Here is a 15866-nt window from a genome sequence, read left to right on the forward strand (position 1 = left end):
GAAAAGCAAAAAAAGGAACATCTAACGTTTCATTGTTTTGTTATTTTTAAGATACAAAATCTTAAGCATGATAAAGAGCATAAAAAAAGTATGCATCTCTTTTGACCCTACCATCGTCTTTTTCTTTCATAGAAAGTTATTTTTTTAGAATAAAATTGAATATTTTTTTTCGTCTTCACTACTTTTTAACCGACTTCAAAAAAGGAGGTTATGATTTCGTCTTGCGGCAACTAATGTATGTTTTCCTATTAGTCCAGTCAATAGGTAGAAAAAAACGGGCTTGCCTTACAAAAAATGGGGTCAAAGATTTTATTTTTTAAATTTGTGTATACTAGTGCCAATATGAAAAAACCAAGTTATCCAACACGAAAGACCTCGGAAGAACTTTTGGGGGCCGAAAACCCCCAAAAATTTGTGACTTTTTGTAGTATTTTCAAAATATCTCAAAAATGGTTAAAATTAAAAAAAAAATTCCAATGCAAATGTTAAAGAGGATCAAATTTCCTTCAATTTTTGTCATTACAACATTTTTGTAGCATGAAAAGCAAGCGAGTTACAGCTTCTTGAAAGTCGCACTTTTTCTGAACCCCTTTAGCGAAGTGCGTGAAAGCGCATCGGATAACGGAGGAAAAAAGGAGAAACGCCGGCAGTCTGACCTTGGAAATAATTTGTCTTTTACAGCTGAGGGTAAATGCCTCCGTTCCCTTTAGTTTAAACAAAACACCCCCACTCCATCCCCCCCCTTTTTTTTCTCCAAATGAGATGAACCGACTCAATAGCTACTCATGTTGGTCACTTCAGGGTTTGCGCGAGAGTATGTTTTATCAATTTGTGTGTTCTGAATTACAATTTTTTTCCTAGAAATGATTACGCCTGACCAAGGTGTTTTTTTTATTATTATTATCATTATTTTTTTTGAAATCAGTTTGCATGAATGCGAAATAAAGATTGTGAAGGAGAAGGGAACAGAAAATCTTCAAAGATGCAGCGCAAAACGGCAAAATAAAGAACATCAGCATTTTTTGAAGTTTTTAAAAGAAGTGGCAATTCACACTGCCTGTCACAAACGCTATATCAATGAGCAATCAATCTCTTCCCTTGAAGTAATGGTTGAACCTAACATGTTAATTAAATTCCTAAAGAAAGATTTCTAGCAAATTATAACAAAAAGAATTGTCTTATTCTACTTCTTGAGACATATTTCGAAGAGTGTGGTATTGAAGTCAGGCAGACTCAAGATGATGTCGACTCACTCACTTACTGCTCTTTCAAAGGCAAAAGAAATTGAAAAGGTTGTTATAGTGAGCGAGAGGACTGATGACAGCTTTAGGACAGCCTTTCAGCAACTTGTTCTTTTTAAAACCTGGAAGAGGGAATGCTTGTGATTTGTTTTTTCCCCCACTAAATCTTTTAAGTTTAACCCCAGCAATATTCTTTTCATCCATGCGTCTAGTGGGTGTGATACGACTTCGGCAATCTTTGGCCAAGGCAAAATTAAGTTGTACAAAATAGTCAAAAAAAAAAAAAAAACCTCCTAAAATTAAGGAAGCTATTGAAGTATTTATGGACCCAATCTGTCATCATGATGCCTTCCTTAGCTGCAGCTGGAGAAAACATTTTGCAAATATTATACACAGGTGACGTAAAGTATTTGAACCTATCTTTGGATACTTTGCAATTTAATCTTTTTATAAAACTAGTATACAGGGCTAAGATAAATCTTGCAGGGCTACGTCCAACGTGCGGGGAGGGGGGGGGGCATGCTGGACGTTATCACTCATATCGGTTCTACCACCAAATTCAAAGTTGGTTGGGCAACATAATTGATCCAGAGAAATGGGGTTAGGAACGCAGGACGCAATGTCTAATGCATGTTGACACGAAAAGAGATTCAGTTACTCAGAATCTTTTGAAGATGGTACCTTGTACCTGCAAGAAAAATTGTACTGGAGCCTGGTCTTGTCACAAGGCAGGTTTACAATGCTCCAGCACGTGCAAACAGTGCAGGGGCACAATTTGTGAAAATGTTGCAGAAATTTCATCTTTGGATGAGACTGCTGAAGAAGATAATTTGTTCCAGGAGCTTTTGGAATTACCGCAACAAGGAGATGAACAATTAAAGGACCACAGCTTCTTTCTACCCCCTACAGATTCTGAACTGGGAGAACCTGGACCTTCAAAACGGCTTCGAAGAAGATAAACAGCGTATTTTGTTGTTATTTCTCTATTTGCTTTAAGGTCGAATGAATCTCTCTGTAATTTAGATGTATGTATTAATCTTCTACAGTTGGATTTTCATTTTGTAAGGTAATTCTTTTGGGTTTTTCATGCCTCAGATAGTCAGTTTCTGCAGAATTTTTTCAAAGTGTTCATTACGTATTACTATTGTACCTTTATTTATTCATTTTTATGTCTATTGTTTGCTTATTATCACCCTAATATTTATTCATTCACATTTATATTCGAATATTGCATTTTCGCTTGTAATAGAATAGATGGTACGAATTATGTGCTTTAAATGAATGAGAAGATTTTGTAATTCAATTACAAACTGCAATATAAATCATATGTTATTGGAGTCTGACTGAAGACTACCTCTGTCAGACTAGAAATATTAGTTCGTGAGCGGTGGGGGAGGGTTTATTATTATTATTGTATCAGAGCATAGGATGCATGACTGTGTTGATTGTTTGCTTATTAGCTGCCTAATATTCATTCCTTCACATTAATATTTAAAAATCGCATCTTTGTTTGCAATAATTAGACTAGAATGTACGAATTATATCCCTCAAATGAATGTATATATTGGGTAATCCAGTTACAAATAACAATATATCATCTATTATTGGAGTCTGATGAAAACTACCTCTGCAGATCAGAAAAGTTAGTTCGTGAGCAGTGGGGAAGGTTTTTTTTAAAATTATTATTGCATCGTCGCATGTGCTTTAAATGAACGCGTATATATGTATTTCAGTTTCATAATACATCGTTTGTTTTTGGAGTGTGGGAACTAATCTGTCAGCCAGAATTGCTACTGTGTCCAGCGGGGAGGGGGGGGGGAGGGGAGCAAGAAACTCAAACTACTCTAACTGTCAATAAACTCTCTGAAACTAAAGTTTCTATTAAAGTTCTAATAATTATGACGCCTTGCTTTCAGTGTGAAAGCTTTTTTTTTTCGGAGTGGAGGAAAACTGCCTATTTTCAAAGAGCTATAGCAAGCTTGTTATTTGTGCTACAAAAAAGTTGTAAATACAAAAGTTGTAGGAAATTTTATGTTCTTTAAACTTTATATTTAAAACTTTTTTCTAAGTTGAACCGTTTCGGAGATATTTTGGGAAAAAACAAAAAAAGTCATACATTTTTGTGGTTTTTCGGCCCCCAAAAGTTCTCCCGGGGTCTTTCGTGTTGGATAACTTGGTTTTTCCATGTCGGCACCAATATGTGCAAATTAAAAAAATAAAATCTTTGACCCCATTTTTGCAAGGTAAAATGTATCTATTGACTGGACTATATTGTTCCAAGACTACTGAGCCGATTTGAAAAATTATTTTTTTGTTTGGAATGTTATACTTACCAGATAGTCCCATGGTTATTTGGTCTGAATGAGATAAGGGGTCCCTTGAGAAATCCCAGAAACTTTGAATTTCACACATTATGGGTACGTAATCCAGCTTACGTCAGCGGGCGGAATACGTCACAGGTCACGTGGTTTTTCCGTGACCGGTGTATTTCACAGCAAAGGTTTTGCCTTCGTCTTGAACGATAATTCTCGCGGCATATAGATGATTAATTTTCGCCGCCTGTTAATTTTTACTTCTAGGTGTTACTAATCTTTTACTACGTAGCAAAGCAGTAGATTAAATATATTTTTCTACTTTTATAGCTTAATCAATTACCTTAATATTATTTTAAACTTAAATAACTTCAAGTCACCAAAATGTTTTTTTTTTAAATAATTTTTTTAATATTTTAGATTTTAAACATATTTAGTGTTTAATCCAAGGAGAATTGAATACAGAACACCCCTCCCCCGATGATTTAATTTATATTCTTCAATAATATGCTGTAGCTGGTGTCTGATTTCTCTAGTTTAACCAGTATTCTAGATTTACTGTTTCAAATGCCACCAGTTTAATTTAAAATTACGATTATACTAATTAGCAGACTTCAAAAACAGGAGGAGGTTCTGAACTCGTCGGATTTGTTTTTTCTTTGTACAATATTCCATTAATACTCAAAGACATCTTTCCCCAGGGGCGTGCACAGGATGGAGGTAGGGGGGGAGAAAGAACACCTGTTGGCCCGGGTCTGAAAATGAAGGGGCCCAATATTTTTAAAACTAAGGGTAAACTATAGGGTAAGCAATATGGAAAGGGGTCTAGAAAAGTCATTTGTGACGCGCCCCAAAATTTCTGTGTACGCTCTGCCTGTACCGATTAGGAAAATTCTTTTTTTTTTGTTGAAATCATATACTTTTCTGGCGGTTTAATGACAATCAAGTTGAAATTGAGGGAACTCTTCAAATATAATACTCAGGTTAAAAGCAATTTGCATTTTATTAACTTCGTACATCGTCATACTTAGTGAACCGGTTTTTATGATTTTTTTGTTTAATGGAGAGGGGGTGGTCTAACTTTACTCTCAGGTTGCAAATCTTTGATTTACCCGATTTGTTCTTTAGAGAAGAATTATGGTTAAAAAACAATAAATTTCATGAAATTTCCCTCACAAACGATTAAATATAAAATCCATTGTTAAAAAATTCCAACCCCCCCCCCCATAAAACAAAGATATGTGTGTCTTTACCGATAGTGAAAGAAAGTACTAAAAAACATTATTATTAAGAGTAATCATATTGAAAATTTTGAATGAAGGATTCTCTGAAGCAAACATAAAATTCATTCTAGTGGAATTTTTTATCTTCATCTATAATGGGGACATTTGAAGAAACATGTGATTTTTCACGAGTTACATGACACGCATTGTTGCGAAACATAAATTACAACTTTATAATTTTCAATTTTACGACTTGCAATTTATAATTTATTTGTAGTTTGGGAAACCGTAAACATTTAAATGGTTCTAACTAAATACTGAATCCAGTCTACTTTTTATGAGAAATGAGGTGTATCAATTGTTGCATTTCTGCTAATGCTCGTTCATCGTTAGGTTTAGTTAAAAGAGTTCTAAATCAGATCGAGCTATTACGTAGTCTTGACTCTGCTGAGAGCTACGTATACTCGTCCCTTCGCAAAGTTATTTTTTCCTAAATCTATGAAAGCTTTATCGAGGGTTGTGTGATATGTATTGATGTGAAATATAATTTACAATTTACAATGTTACAATTTTACAGTTTTCAACTTAAAGTGATTTCTGTTGTTTTTTTAGTGACTCGTGCATTTGCTTTCGGAAAGCAAACTTTGACAACGTCGAACTAATGATGAAGACATTTTTTTTTTGCACATAGTTGCGCATTCGAAAAAGCCTTTCTTCACAGTCGTTGGAAGTCTCCGAGACGCTGTGGTCTATTTCTTTCTCTATCGTGCTTATCTTATTTGTTTTCAGACTCGTGTACTAGACGCTTTCTTACACCATAATCACGTAAGAAAGGCCTCAACATCATGTACCACATACTCCTATCCTACAAACTTATTTTATATTTACACAACTAAAAAGCAAAAAATAAATTACTTTTAAATAAAAAAAAACGCCTTCAAAAAACACCTAGGAACTAAAAAGCAAAAAATAACCTATTACACTTACATACTATTTCCTACCCAAACCCAGAAATGAAATTCATTTTACAATTTCAGTACAAAAATCAACTAAACTAAGCACCCGATTATAAAAAAACACTGATTATAATTACTATAAGATGAGTTCTTTTAAACACCTAACTAATTATATTCGATCTCTTAATTTTTAATAACCTTTTAAAGCCGGAGCCTCCTATAAACTACTACCTAACGTAACTGAGTAGATTTAGTTTTAAAGAATAATTTCGTGTTTAGATAAAGTAGTGTTTAACTCAGTATTCGATGAGTTGTCAGTTACAATAGGTAGTAATTATAGGAGGCCACGACTTCAAAAGGATATTAAAAATTAAGAGATTGTATATAATTAGTTAGGTACTTAAAATAATTCATCGTATAGTAATTAAAATCAGTGTTTATTTTATAGTTGGGTGTTTAGTTTAGTTGATTTTTGTACTGGAATTGTAAAATGAATTTCATTTCTAGGTTTGGGTAGGAAATAGTATGTAAGTGTAATAGGTTATTTTTTGCTTTTTAGCTCATAGGTGTTTTTTGAAGGCGTTTTTTTAAATCTAATTTATGTATATTTTACTCCTTCAACATAAATTTCACTTCGCTAAAAACTATCTTATGAAAAAAAATGCTTTCATGCTATGTTGCTGAAAAGTATTTTTACACTTTGAAAAAAAAAAAAAAAAAAAAATCTTAGTTATGTCTCTGAGTCCAAAATACCTGTAAGTACAAAGATATTCTGCTCGGCGATGGCTTCACTTTAAGCTGAACATGAAATGAGTTTAAAAGCATTTTTACTCATATCGTGTTTCTCCCCGTAAAAATTTCGTAACATAACTTAAATTTAATTTCATACATAAAACATTAAACTAAAGTGGAAAGGAATTTGTGCAAACATTAAAACTTAATGTTAAAATATATAAATATTACAGATCTTTACTAATATTAATGCTGAAAGTCTGTGTGCCTGGATCACTGGATCTCTGTTACGCGCCTAGCGCCTAGACCGTTCGGCCGATTTTCTTGAAATTTGGCACAAAATTAGTTCGTAGCAAAGGAGTGAGCACCTTGAAGCGAGTTTTGCAAAAATTCGATTTTGATTTTTTTCTATTCCAATTTTAAGAACATTTTATCGAGCAAATTATTATAACGTGGACGAAAAAATTACCATAACGTTTATTAGCCAATTACCATAACGTGGACGAGCAAACTACCATTTGCGACCAAGAGTGGGAAAACTGACACAGCAATTGGCTAGAAATTCATCATCTATTATTTGTCAATATACAGGCGAACCAAATGACCTTTTAATTTTCTACTCCGGTCAAAGCCGTGTGGGTTCCACTAGTAAGAAATATAAACGATGAGAAATGGCTCAATTGGCTCTTGATTGACTGCATATTACTGGTTTTTGCATTGAAACTGTCCGAATTGGTTCTTAGAGGTCTTCGATCAGCAAATTATCATTGATTTCAATCGTATAAAAGTTCGAATATGTTAAATAATACAAAGAAACATTGACTTATAGTTTTAGGTTTCTACCTTGAGAGTACAGCTGCCTTAAAAATGCACAATGCGTTTTCAAAAACGTCAAATTTCAAGAAAACAAAAAAATACCTCGAACAGCTAATAATGTATAAACTTGTGTTCTGTAGTGTATTCACTTTCAAAATCACATTATATTGTTCAAATCAATGCATTTGGCATATTAAGAATATATTAATTGATATTTTGACTTTTTTAAAAATTGGCAAAACCGTTACTGTGCTACGTCAGTTTCTTTGGGAGAGTTGAAACGAAAAACTGTGGATCATTTCAGTGATTAAAGACCAACCACACGCATTGGAAAAACACAGCATTTTTTAGTCGTTTTGTTTTCTGTTTTGGAAGTGATTGGAAGGAATTGACCACTTTTATTTGAGGCAGTGAGAAGCAAAAGAAAAGTGCCAAAATTAAAAATTTGTAGGTAACCAGTACAAATGGTAAGTGAACCTCTCCTCTGTTTTGGAGCAAGAGTTAGTACTTGGAGCCCTAGTAGGTGCTGTTATACAGAATGATTTAGGGAAAAAAAGTCTATTTAGGACCTTATTTTTAAACGCTTTTTACCCAAACTTTATGTCCGCTTGCATCCATTTGCTTCTCACTGCCTTAATTATTCTATTCATTTTCAATCTCATGCGATGGAAGATGCATAAAAAATAGAGTAATTTTTATAAATAATGCATCGTTCGGCGTTGCATGATCTACCATGAATATTAATTGTGCCAAGTAAACGTGTAGAAAATAACGATATTACAACACCAGATGTATATTTAGACCTCTTTTCTTCTCGCTGCCTCAATTCTTCTTAAAAGAGTTTTTGGAACCTTATTTTTGAAGTGAAACTTTTAATCCGAGGGCTTTGAAATTATGACAAACGTTTTGTTAACAGAAGTGAACGTAGTTGTTTTTTAATTGTTGCCAAAAACAATGAAAAATATTAGTAATCATAAAGTTAGTTTCGTTAATAAACTTTACAAATTATTCAAGGCTGAAACAAGCATAATCCTGGTAGCTTTTGGGCATTTTAAACTTCTTAAATGCTGCAGGTTTCTTTGATTCAAGTCAAGTCATCGGTTTAAAAAGCGTAATCCATATTGCATAAGTTCAGCTTTGAAATTAGTTTAACATTTATTAAAAAAATTAACTTCACAATTACTATTATTCTCCATTGTTTTTGGTAACAATTAAAAAGCGGATTTTGAGGATAGTTTAGTTTTCTCGTTATTTATAATCTTTTTTTTTCACTAAAATATACAATTTTGTTGTGTATATGTTTAAGTCAAACGCAGAAAGAATAAGAGCGTTGCGTGAGTTCAGGAGGTAAAAAAAGGAAAAGATAAAAGGGGGGGGGGGGGTTCACTGTCGTGTATTCGCAACTAGAACGGTCGAATACGCTACCTTGAGATGATTTACAAAATTAAAGAAAAAGGTAAAACATTGCGTTCCACGTGTGTCTGTTGGTAAACATAGGCAGTTTGTTATAAGTTTTAATTAACGTATTCGGTGTGTCTTAGATTGCTTTCAGCCAGCAACAGAAATTATTTCGCCCCTTAATGGTATTCTCGAGCTTCTCAAAATGTTATTTTTCATTAGTTCCCTCTAAAAATTGAGTTGATTGTCGTAAATGGCGATATCGTAAACACAAGAAAACTTTGGGTTGATAAACTTCGCATTCACAACGAATATGCTCGTCTGTTCGAAGCTTTTTTTTTTTTTTTTTTTTGAAAGAGGATAACGTTATATCAGGTAAAAATTCTTATTGTTTTGTGTGAATTTGTTGTTAGACTATGAAGTTTTTTTAAATATCTCAAGCTCGAAAGAAGGATTTGGTAACATTAGCAGAAGAATTAGGGTTTTCATTTCCACCTTGTTTAAAAATAATTAATTTAACTACCCTTATTTTACTGCAGCATTTAGTTGGAATGGACAGTATGCAAAATATTTTCTTCAATATATTATCGTAGAACGAAATGAAAAATGTTTAACCAAGAAAGAACGTTTAGAATTTGCAAAAACAAAAGCTGAGAATTTGTATCGCAAAAATAGTGCGCCAACTTTACTTTATTGCTTACATTATCAGCTGAAGAGTTTCGCTAAAAACTTGTTTTGGGTTATAGTTTTATTATTGTGCGAGCAAAGAACCCTTGGTGCGATTTCGCCATATCAGTTATACAATTTTATTTTTTTTATAATGAGTGTATTAAAACAATAGAAAGATTACAGAATTCGATATGGAAGATCAATTAAAAAGAAATTTACCACCATATATCCATGAGAATTTTATTGATGATTTGCATAGAATGACAGAATTAAATCATAATTCAGAAATTAGAAGCATACGAAACAGAAAAAATTAAAATTAATCGATTCGGCAATTAGAGAAATAACTCAGCTACAAATGTAAAACAATTAGCGCTAGCCAAACATGATAAAGCAACATCATCTTCCTCTCTTGATAATCAATCGTAATGTCATATAATTAAATTATCTTGCATTAAATTTTAATATTGTCAGTCTTATGACCGCAATGAAAATGTAATTCTATCAAAAATTGATAAATATCGAATTCAGCATCGTGGAAACGGCTGTTTAGAACTACGAACAACGTAATTTGCATTAATTTCTGACGTTTAGTAATGCTTCTTGAATTCTCATTTCTTTCTACGTGGGCCAGAATTCACAAGACATAAAAAATAAATTTCAAAAGAATAAAAAAATAAGAACATGCATTCAAACAAAACTTACTCGGCTTATTAGCATTTTATACGCTACGGTATGCGTTTGTTTTACCCTTTTCATCCGCCATTAGACGATGGCTACAGTGTCCCCTATAGTTTGTTGGTGTTGCGAATCTTTAAGAAACGCAATTCTTATTTGTTTTTATTATTATTATTTATTATTATTATTATCATTATTTTTATTTTATTACTAGATGTTCATTCATTACTTTACATGCTGTTTTTATAAAAGTTCTAAAAATTTGCTACATTGAAGTATCATTCTTTCCTAATAGCTCAAGAAAATATCTTTAAAAAAATCCACAAACTTCTTCTACCTCCATCTTATCTTATTATACACCCCAAACCAACCACGAAGCGGCGATCTCGTTACACATCTGGGAGTCCACGCAATTACACGAATCTAAAAAGGCTGCACTGACACCTGTACGTGACGCTTTTGGTATGAGTTATTGGACGCGAGAACTTCGGGCACCGGGGGACGATATTTTCTCTTGCTTACGGGCGCGCAGGGACCCAACAAAAAAGCCCCAGTCAGCAATCTTGTCCGCGAACACACGGCGGAGGCAAAAGTGCGAATTACTTCTTTTTCAATTCCATTTTCTGTCCTCTTTGGCTTCATCTTTTTTGGAACTGTTTTCGGCTCCAGGGAGTTCGCGACTTTTGCCTATGGGAAGAAAAGAATCAGTCAGAAGAAAGTTGCTTTTTTAAGAACGAAACTTTTTACGTGTTTGATTTGGTAATAGTGAAAAATACATGATACATGGATGCATCTTTCTTTTGCTGAAGTCAATGTATATTCGCAACTCCAGCGCTCGAATAAGCTACATTGAGGTGATTTACAAAATTAAAGAAAAAGGTAAAACAATGCGTTCTGCGTGTGTCTGTTCGTAAACATGAGCAGTTTGTTATGAGTATTTATTAACGCATTCGATGTGTCTTAGATTGCTTTCAGCTACAGAAATTGTTTCATCTCTTAATAGTATTCTCCAGCTTCTCAAAATAATGTTAGTTTTCCTTATTTCCTTCTAAAAAGTAAATTGATTGTTAAATGGTAAAAGCGTAAACACAAGAAAACTCTGGATTAACAAACTTGGATAACGTTATACTAGGTAAATTTTTTTATTGTTTTGTGTGAATTTGCAAAATTATGGATTTTTTTTCTTTTTCAATATTTATTTAATTTAACTAACCATATTTTACAGCAGCATTTAGTTGGAATGGACACTATGCAAAATATTTTCTTGAATATATTATCATAGAACGAAATGAAAAATGTTTCACCACAAGAAATATTTACTTTGTTGCTTACATTCTCAGCAGAAAGGTTTCACCAAATTTGTTTAGGGTTATAGTTTTAGTATTGTGCAAGCAAAGAACCTTTGGCGATATTTCGCCATGTCAGTTAAACCATTTTTATTTTTTCTCATGAGTTGGATAAAATGGTAGAAAGACTACAGAATTCTATCAGTAAAAAGAAACAATGGTAGATCTTTTGAAAAGAACACTACCACCATATTATCCGTGAGAATTTTGTTGATGATTTGCATAGCATGACATAATTAAATCATTATTCAGAAATTAGAAACATACGAAACAGAAAATTTTAAAATTAACCGATTCGGCAATTTGTGAAAAATAACTCAGCTAGATTCGAACTCGCAATCTCCTGTATATCCTGTATTGTCTGCGCTTTATATTTCCTTTTTGTAATGGCAACAGTTAGAAATAAAATGCCATTCCCAATTCCATCACAATAACTAAACTGTTCTGTCACATTTATCTAGCTATTCGCAACTCCAGACTTTGAAAAATTACTGTCATTCACTAAGCGTCAAGGCAAGTTATTACATACGACATTTAATTGTTTTACCCATAGACTAATAATAAGAGTAGACCGAGCTACGGTAACCCTTTTGCTGCTCATAAACCAAACCATGTGACTGGTGGATATCCTAGCAACAGCGGGCGTTAATCGTAGCAGACGATCAACGCCAGCGCGAAATAAAATAAATAGAATTTATGGAACACGGAAGAATGACCTTTTATGGAGTCCGATTTGTAAATTTGTTATTCTAAGTTGTAAATATTTTGTTAATATAGTGAGTTTTTCGTTTAGATAGTATTGTGCATTTTCTTTACTCAATTTCAATAACTCTCTAAGCAATAAAAGATGCAAGCGACCAAGAAGAATCAGCAAACGGTAAGATTTTTACCTACAGTTTCAATTTAAGATACCGATTAGTACATTTTTGCGTTAACGCAAAACGTTTACGCCATTTCGTTCACGCCAACGCTGACAGCTCCAAATGAAATAAAAGTTACCGAAAACTGATCAAAAACTATTACTAATGTCAAAATAATGCATAACTAAAAGAAAAACAGTTCAATCTCTGCACCTGGAAGTTTTTTTTAATGAAAACACATTGCCGTAAAATACATGTCGAGTGCCAAACTGTAGATAATGCTGCCATCTAGCAACCATGCTGCCAAAGTCTTCGCCAAGCCCTTCCACTAGTCACATGATACATCTATGAACCAATTTTCTTCATCAGCAAGAATGAGAAAGCTCGGTCTACTCTTATTATTAGTCTATGGTTTTACCTTTTTTATCCGCCATTTTCCGGTTACTGCAGTGCCCCCTATAGTTTATTGGAGTTGTGAATTGCCATTACAAAAGGAAATATAAAGCTCAGAAGATAAATAGAAAAATATATTAAGTAGAATTTCATACATTGTAGACGAAAATAAAAAGCAAAATTATATTTAAAGCACATCAGACGATAAATTAACAAAAGCCGTAACCACTAGGACATAAGAAGACAAAATTCAAATTTTGAAAAGAAAGTACAATTTTACCACTTGAGATTTAGTTTATTAAATAAATATAACATGATACTTATTTTTAATATATTATTCACTTGTTTGACATTTAAAAGAAGAAAATTTTGAGATGAAATTCAACAGAAAAAAAAGATGTCTATGTGATCATCTGTGTCCGTAACTGGTTTCCCTTTAATTTCTGTTTAGTACTTTACAGAATTGCTTTAGTTTAAAATTAGTTTTATGCTTTACAGTTCGATCTTCATATAGCCTTTAACTTAATTTCATCACTATCGATCCTGTCTACTTATGATTCACTTCGTGGTGTTTTATTCCGTGTGATGGCGGACTTGATTTTTGTTGTCTCTGCCGATCAATATGCCCTTAATTCATTCCTATTTCTTTTATCAACATTCATTGTTGCACAAGACTCTTGTAGATTCAGTGGACATTCTCTTTTTACTACGGAAAGGGAGGTATGGATTACATAAATAATTCAAGCAGTGAGAATTTGCTTCCCAATATGAGATGTTCTTTAAGACCCATTGCACCTACATATTTAAGCCTCGCATAACTTTCCAATACTGGTTTTTAAGGCTCCTGTTTGAACAAGATTTTAACTAAATTATAAAATCATTTTTTCCAAAATTTTAATAATGGTAACTTTTATAAATTAGCTCTTACTTAGTAACTATTGCTTATGAATTGCTTATGCTTAAAAAAATGATATTAATAATTTTAGTAAACTATCTTTTGCTTAATAATTAGAGTTTATGAACTCATGCGTATTAAATTTGAATTGCAATAATTGTATCTGGTACGTTTTAAAACACGGCCCAATTACGTTTGTTTCGACACTTTTTTCATACTTTAAGCCTTTTTATTTTCATTGCAATCAGATGTTACACTATCGCTCTTTATAGCACTTTTAACTTGAATATACGTGATTTGTTGACTATATGCTTTGCAATTAAATAAGACAAACGCTGTGATATTCTGTACACGATATCTAAACTGGAACCAGTTCTACATTGCAAATTTCATTGTGCTGCATAATTTAATTACTTGTCAGTTTAATACAGTTTTGAACTTTCTCCGCAGCAACAAGCCTTTAATTTGTGCTTAATTTGAAAGAATGTATAAACTTTTTCCTTTTCTTTCTTTTTTTTTTCTTGCGAATCCTACTATAAAGACTGCGCCTAGCATTTTATTGTTCTATGTCGGAATAGAATGACTAAAAGTTTCGCCAATAAAATTCTTTTACAAAGCAAAGTGTAATGTAAATAAAATTTCGAAGTACTCTTTTGAAGTTTTTCTACCTTTCGAAACTTTTCGTTCCATAAAAGTAAGGAATTTAATTCACGTCCATAAAAAGTCCTGAAATATTAGTTTGAAGATACCTTTATAACGTCTTTTCTCCTATGTTTGTTGAAATTTTAAGAACTAAGTCCTTAATATTAATAATAGATTTTCTGATTACAATTTTTAATTCTTTTTGCAAGAAAATAATCATGACTGTAACTGTATTGTTAAGGCTTACCGCTGTCTACTGGTCAGTGGATTAAATTCTTTCAACCGCATAATGCTGGAAATTTTCAACATTTGGTATAAAATGAAGATACTTTCTTTTACACTATGTAACAAATTTAAAAACAGGTACTGTTTTAGGTTTGAAAAAATTAGTTTCTGATTAAAACATGTAGAAAAGTGTCATTATAGCCTCACTACAGGGCGAGCGGCCCACCCCGTTTGGAACCCATCTAGGGTGTGACATCTTAAAGGGATTTAAGATTTCATAAAAAAATATAGATACCTTGATTCTGATTTTTCACACCAATCTATCAAATTTCAATTAAAAAAGAAGTAAATATTGCAGTGAGAGAGCGGTTGCATATGCGCTTATGGTAAGTTTTATGCAAAATTAAACCTTAACTTGTACTTTAACTCGTAACCAAGGGCGTGCACAGCAGGGGGGGGGGGAGCGTGGATAAGAGACACCTGTTGACCCCAGCCCGAGCCTTATGGGGGTCCGACATTTTTGAAATGAGGGGTGAAATACATGTAGGACGTTGGGGTAAATAATGTGGAGGGGGGTTGTAAAAGCATCTGTGACGGGCTCGAAAATTTCTGTGCACGCCCCTGCTGCTTGTAATTTGTACATTAACTGTGGCTTTTAACATAAACTTTCGTTACATCTCAAGAATAAAAAAGTAGGTCTTTCTGGAAATTGTACAAGCTTTCGTGCTTTCATAAAATACTAAATCTCTACCAGTTTGTTTAGGAAGAGGAAGGGATGAGGAGAGGGGAAGGTTTTACGCCATATCACGGCCCTGGGTGAAATCCGCGCTAAGAACGCCACTGTATAAATATTAACTTTGTTCTTTGGTTACTACACTTTAAATTTAATAAATTTTTTGTCAAAATGTCTTTTTTTCTTTTATAGCTAACATAAAGAAAAAAGTATTGAATTCTTGAAAATGTTTGAATTTTGAGTGATTTTTACGTTTGGGGGGCGGGATATGCAATAAAAAATGTTTTTGTTTTAGTAATAATGTTCTTTGTAATTCCAAGTGTCATTTTAGTAATCCTTGTTGTAACAAATGATTTTATGGTACGCTTCCATAAATACCATTTATACGCTGCATAAATTAGACAATTAAAATTAAAGAGAAGCAATTTATCTATCATTAGTTTATTTATGGAATACCTAGTTATTTCATTTTAGATAAATTGTTTATTTTACACTTTAACTGTCTATCATTAGTTAATACATAGAATACCTACTTATTTCATAGAATAACAGTTAAAGTGTCAAATTAATAACATGTTACCCACTTTAAAGGACACGATCAGTTATTTCACGAAATAACTTGGTATTCTAAAAAATAACTGCATTATATACTTTAACGGTAACATATATACAGTATGACCCGATTTAATTATTGTCAAGGGACTAGAAAAAGTTAACATTAAATCAAGGATCATAGGCATTCATTGC

Source organism: Uloborus diversus, chromosome 2, assembly GCF_026930045.1.
Source record: "Uloborus diversus isolate 005 chromosome 2, Udiv.v.3.1, whole genome shotgun sequence".
Classification (NCBI taxonomy): Eukaryota; Metazoa; Arthropoda; class Arachnida; order Araneae; family Uloboridae; genus Uloborus; species Uloborus diversus.